Consider the following 6,497-nt stretch of genomic DNA (forward strand, 5'->3'; position numbering starts at 1 on the left):
CTCAGGGTGAGCAGTGCTGTGCCGGGCTCAGGGTGAGCAGTGCTGTGCCGGGCTCAGGGTGAGCAGTGCTGTGCCGGGCTCAGGGTGAGCAGTGCTGTGCCGGGCTCAGGGTGAGCGCTGTGCTGGGCTCAGGGTGAGCGCTGTGCCGGGCTCAGGGTGAGCGCAGTGCCGGGCTCAGGGTGAGCGCTGTGCCGGGCTCAGGGTGAGCGCTGTGCCGGGCTCAGGATGAGCAGTGCTGTGCCGGGCTCAGGGCAGCTCCCGGGGCTCAGGGTGAGCGCAGTGCCGGGCTCAGGGTGAGCGCTGTGCCGGGCTCAGGGTGAGCGCTGTGCCGGGCTCAGGGTGAGCGCAGTGCTGGGCTCGGGGTGAGCGCTGTGCCGGGCTCAGGGTGAGCGCAGTGCCGGGCTCAGGGTGAGCGCTGTGCCGGGCTCAGGGTGAGCGCTGTGCCGGGCTCGGGGTGAGCGCTGTGCCGGGCCCCGCTGCCCCGCTCCGAGCAGGGCGAGGGCGGAAGGGCCTCCACGTGATCTGTGGTTTAGGTGCGACTTACTCAAATTCCTCCTAGCAGAGCCCCAGGCTCTCGGTGCGCCTTGTGCTCACACGGGAGTTAAGAATCGGGCTTGGCAGTTACGGAAATCTGCTTAATTTTTCCATTCCTGCGCACAGTTCTCACCAGCAGCTGCTGCTCTGCCAGGGTTTGTCCTCACAGCCCTGCCCGCCTCGGGCACTCACCTGACCTCAACCTGTTCACACTCTGACTTGCTCGGCATCCCTGGCATCCCTGCACTCACTTTTTGGCAAGGATGGGAAAGTTACCCCGCCCTCGGCTGACGGTGTCAGCGCAGTTCCTCCAGCTGCAGAGGGAAGCAGGAGCTGCAGGCCAGGAGCAGAGGCTGAGGCGTGGCAGGGCAGGGCAGGACAGTGCCCTCAGCCAGCACTCGGGTCTCAGTGGGGACCGAGGCACAGCAGCTCTGGGAGCACACAGCAAACCCCTGCAGAGCCCCCGGGGCACAGAGGGCTGCCAGGGACAGGCACGGTGCCAGGGACAGCCCTGGCCAGATGCCATCCCTGCACCTTTCCTGCATGGCCAGGGCTCGAAGAAGATCGATGGCTCTGACAGCTTCTGGCTGCGTTGGTTTTTCTCTCCACTTATTACCTGACCTGTTGTTACTTCAGCGTGGCTTTGAAGAGCCTTCAGATTTTCTGCTCCTGGAAGTGATGGAGAAGCACAGGCAGCAGCCCTGGGCTGGGGGCTCACTGAAGTGGGTGCCTGTCCCTGCTGCCCCTCAGTCACAGGTCAGCAGTGCAGGAGGGCAGGCGAGCCCTGGGCAGAGCAGTTTGCCAGCCCTGGCAGCCACCAGCCAAGCCCTAAACACCCACGGAGCCCTGGCACCAGCCCTGCAGCCACAGCTGGAGCCCTGTGTCCCTGTTCCTGGACATGGCCCTGTGTCCCCACTGCTGGCACTGCTGGCTGGCAGTGACCTGCAGCAGCTGCTGCCACAGGCTGGCCATCCTGACAGACACTCACTGGGACAGCTCTTGTTGGGACAAACACCAGGGGCAGTAACTGCACAGAGCAGCCAGACCTGGACACAAGTAACCCTGGCTGGGATGGGAGCCTGCAAGGGGAAAAGCAGGGTTCCTGTATCAAAACAGAGAAGTAATAAAAACATACAGGTTACTGTCATTTTTCTGAGTAGAGACCTTTTATGTGCCTCGATGAAGTATTGCCACACACACCTGGGACTGCCAGCTCCAGGAGGAAAGGCTGGCAGGGCCCAGGCAGGAGAGGGGGCAGCCAGGACTGGGGGCTGAGGGTGCTGGCTTGGCCTGCCAGCTGTGTGGAAGCTCAGTACAGGCTGGCACAGCAGATCAAGGCAGAGCTGCTCTGCACCTTCTGTAAGGGCCCTGCCTCTGCCAGCTGCAGCGGAGGAGCTGCAGGATGGGTGTCCATGGACGAGGGACAGGGATGGGTCACCATGGAGGAGGTGCCTACACTGGCTGGTGCAGATGAGCTCTTAGTGCCAGGGGATCCCCTCATTGCCCTGGATGGCTGAAGTGTCAGTACAAACCCATCCTAAAGGTTCATCCCTCAAAAACCCAGCATCTCAGGGCAGAGAAACAGCCTGTCAGGAAACATCTGCTCCTCCCACCTGGAGGAGGGCTGGTGGCTGCGGTCCCTGTGCCTCTCCTGGCGGACAGACAGCGACAGGGAAGTGCTGCACACAGCAGCACCACAACAACGGATTCAGATGTCTGTGCTTCACCTCCGAGCTCCTTGGGAGAACCCCTCCGGGCTAAGGGGAAGAAAAACGATGTTCAAAAAGCACAGCAGGCAAGGGGGAAAGCTCTCTCCCTTTTGCTGAGAAAAATATCTGCACCCCTGGGTGTCATCTGCTCACTTGCCAAGGCACGGTGACCAGCGCGGGGAGCGGGTGACTCAAAGCCTCTTCCCCTTTTCCTGCTCACGGTCACCCCGCTGAGTGCTTGAAAACAAAGCGCGTTTCGCTTCCTCCGGCAGCCCTTTCTGACGTTCCTGAAACCCAGTGATTCATCTGCAAACAAGCTGAGGGCAGAAACAAACGACACCTCTCATCAGAGCACAAAGCAGGACCTTGGTGCGAGCTGCTCCAGCAGAGCCGTTACCCTGTGCTGCTCTGCGCCCTGCATCCCCGGCAGGCACCCCTGACCCCCGGCAGGCATCACTCATCCCCTGAAAGCGCCCCTCAGCCCCTGAAAGCGCCCCTCAGCCCCGACACGCATCCCTCAGCTCCTCACACGCCCCCACACCCCCGGCACCCATCCCTCCCGGCCCGCCTGCTCCTCCTCGGCAGGGCTCGGAGCTGCTCGGGGCCGGTTCAGGGCAGAGCAGCCCCGGCAGGGCTCACGGTGCCGGTTCAGGGCAGAGCAGCCCGGGCAGGGCTTACGGTGCCGGTTCAGGGCAGAGTAGCCCCGGCAGGGCTCACGGGTACCGGTTCAGGGCAGAGTAGCCCCGGCAGGGCTCACAGGTGCCCGGTTCAGGGCAGAGCAGCCCCGGCAGGGCTCACGGTGCCCGGTTCAGGGCAGAGCAGCCCCGGCAGGGCTCACGGTGCCCGGTTCAGGGCAGAGCAGCCCCGGCAGGGCTCACGGTGCCTGGGGCAGATGCAGATCAGCCCCGGCAGGGCTCACGGTGCCCGGTTCAGGGCAGAGCAGCCCCGGCAGGGCTCACGGTGCCGGTTCAGGGCAGAGCAGCCCGGGCAGGGCTCACGGTGCCGGTTCAGGGCAGAGCAGCCCGGGCAGGGCTCACGGGTACCGGTTCAGGGGCAGAGCAGCCCCGGCAGGGCTCACGGTGCCGGTTCAGGGCAGAGCAGCCCGGGCAGGGCTCACCGGTACCGGTTCAGGGGCAGAGCAGCCCCGGCAGGGCTCACGGTGCCTGGGGCAGATGCAGAGCAGCCCCGGCAGGGCTCACGGTGCCGGTTCAGGGCAGAGCAGCCCCGGCAGGGCTCACGGTGCCCGGTTCAGGGGCAGAGCAGCCCCGGCAGGGCTCACGGTGCCCGCGGTGGTCACACACGGATGCCCAGCCCCAGCCTCCTCCCGGGCACGGCGCTGGTTCTGTGCCAGGGCTGGAGCCGTGGGGCGCCCTCCTCCAGATCAGGCTGCTCCTGCCCGGCCCAGCCCGGCCCTGAACGCTTCCAGGGATGGGGCACTCATCCCTCCGAGGCTGCAGCGCCCGCAGGGTGTCTGCCCACTGCGCCTTACCCGGACAAAGGAGGGAGCCATCCTCCCTCGGTGGGCACAGCCCTCGGGGGCCCAGGAGCCGCTCCCCTCCTCAGCTGCCAAGCGCACACCGGGGGCTGCTGCGGGGTTGATTGACTCAGCAATAAGAGCCTGGGGAATCAGGCCTTGCTCTTTCCCAGCCAGCCCCAGCACCGAGCGGTGTCCCCCCGGGTGGCAGCCCCGAGGGCCGGGATGCGCAGCTGGGGCACCCAGGGCAGAGGCATCACCCGCCTCCACCTTCCCAGGTGTGCTGGAAAAGAATGAGTCCCGGGGGGCGGAGATGGCCCCGGTGCTGGAAGGGCAGCGCTCCGGAGCCGTGGCCGGGGGATGGCAGCCGATGCTCACCGTGAGCTCTGCGGGACCCCGACTGCCGGGGCACGGCCACCGCCGTGACAGCGACACCGCCCTGGAGGTGGGCAGGGAGCAGAGAGCCCACGAGTCATGGCTACAATGCAAAGGTCTGTTTTGGTTAAAAACAAAACAAAAAAAACCCACACTATCCTTCAAAAGCCACTGAGCTTTCTTGGGTCACAGCTCATCAGATTTCATGTTGACGTGCCTTAAGTTAAAATAAAGTCTGACTTAAATTCCTGGATTATGGCTGTGTCAGGGGAATTTTCAAGCATTCACACTCCAGAATTGAGTGTCAGGGTGAGCTGGTCCCACTCAGATTTGCACCACTGAAAATCTCACTGGGGGAAGAGCAGGATCAGGGAGTGCTGCACGAAAGGGAGCTCAGGGAGAGCTCACACTGCTGTGCGTGCAAGAGCCACGAGGGAAGGGTTCTACAGGCTCAACCCTTCTCCCCTCACACAATCAACATAAGAACAATTTCAGGCCACGGGAGCACAAGGGCAGAGTATGCCGAATTTATTAAAATTGCCACGTCTTCCCCAAATTGCATACAAAATACAACAGCTAAACCATTATTTACATCCAGGCAGCTGCAATATCAAGCAATAACTTTAGCAATAGTTTTAAAAATAACTCTGAAGTGTACACAGATCAGATATTTCACAACACGAGAGTTGAAGTGAGCATTGCACTGCTATACTTAGTTCAGAAATATTACAGTGTTCCAGATAAAGTACTCACACTTCTTTTAAAAACAGACAACTGAGGAAGTGGTTTGTAGATTGACAAAACATGACACGTTTTTCCTGGGGACTGAGAATCACAGCAGGCTTAGACACAATGTCATAGCTACATTCAAAACACATCTGGTCCATTTATGCCAAAAATACATTCAGTGTAAGTTACAATTTATTGCACATTTCTTATATTCTGTAGAAATATATTGTACCTCGATGCTTATTCCCTGTACATTCCTAAATGTTGCTCTGCCCATTAGAGCAGAACGTGGACATCTTTCCCTAAAAGCTCTGGGGGTTGGGGTCCCACGGCCTGTGGGGACGGTCCCTGGGATCACAGAGGAGGGGACAGACATGCAGGGCTGCGGGGGGCTCCCAGGGATGGCTCAAGGACCCCCCAGGACACCCTCACAGACCCATAGCAGGGGGTTGAGCCATAACCTTCACCAACACACAAAGGCTGTGCCCGTCCCCGTGCACCCAAAGGAGGTGCCCAGCGTGCGCCCACCTGCAGCCCCCAGTGCCACCCTGGCCCTGTCCTGTGATGCTGCCCCCAGGCAAAGCCCAAACTCCTCCTTCCCATGAGCTGGGGCAGCCTTGAGCCCATCCTGGCACAGGAGCTCGAGGGACTGAGGAGAACTTGCCCTGCTCAAAGCCCAGACCCACTGTGGGGACTGGGCACACTTCTAAACTCATTTATTCATAATTCCTGAATCTAGTACCAAGCAAAGTGGCACAGCAATTACTAAAACATTGTAGGACTCTTTATAGTGTCATGTGAGGGAATGAGCTTGATTAAGTGCAAATTATAAAAGTAGGGAAGTGCAGAGGAGATTACAGCCTGAGTTTCCAAAGGAGTGTGTGGGGGCAGCAGTTCAAGTAATACAAAAAAAAAATAGGTGTTACAGGAAACATTAATTAACTTTCTCTTTCAGTGCATAATCCCTACATTAAACTTTAGATTGTTATTAGAAGCAAATTACAAAATATTGGTTATTCCCCCCCAGTTAGAAGCATCAATTAGGAGAAGCTGAATGTGGTAACAGATTTTGAGCATCCTCGACCTTGAAAATTTTCATGACCTTAGGAACTTTTGCTTTAAGTGAAAATTACCAGGAACATTGTGACCTCTGAGGAAACCTAAGCCTCCCTAAACTGCACAGAAGTGTCTTGGCATAACCTCTGTGCTTAAACTAGACCAAGACAAACCCACAGGGAGGGGAAAGGCCACTAAAACAAGGGTTCTTTGGAGTTTTTCTGAAGGACTGTAGAGTTTACAAACATTTCAGAGCTCAACACAACATCAGCCCCTTGGCTCAGTTACGCTCAACTCCAATTCATCAAAATGTACATTCACCTCTCAACAACAAAAGAGAAAAGAAAACCAGAGCAAAAATACTGAGTTGGGTGAAAAGCCAGGGCAAACAGACTGTAATGTCTGACACCAAGAGCTATGTCCAGGGAAAAGGTTAAAGCACTTCTGGGGCTGGAGCTGTGACCTGTGTGAGGAGTAGCTGAGCCTGAGCATCCTCCACCCACACTTCCCAGCCAGGCGCCAACAGGGTCTTGTTCAAATTACTGGGCTGGTCAACAATTGTCAGAGACTCCAGGGGAGAAACTGAAACTATTTTCCCACTTAAAAAAAATAAAGCTTTG

Source organism: Molothrus ater, chromosome 7 (genome assembly GCF_012460135.2).
Source record: "Molothrus ater isolate BHLD 08-10-18 breed brown headed cowbird chromosome 7, BPBGC_Mater_1.1, whole genome shotgun sequence".
In the NCBI taxonomy this organism is placed as follows: Eukaryota; Metazoa; Chordata; class Aves; order Passeriformes; family Icteridae; genus Molothrus; species Molothrus ater.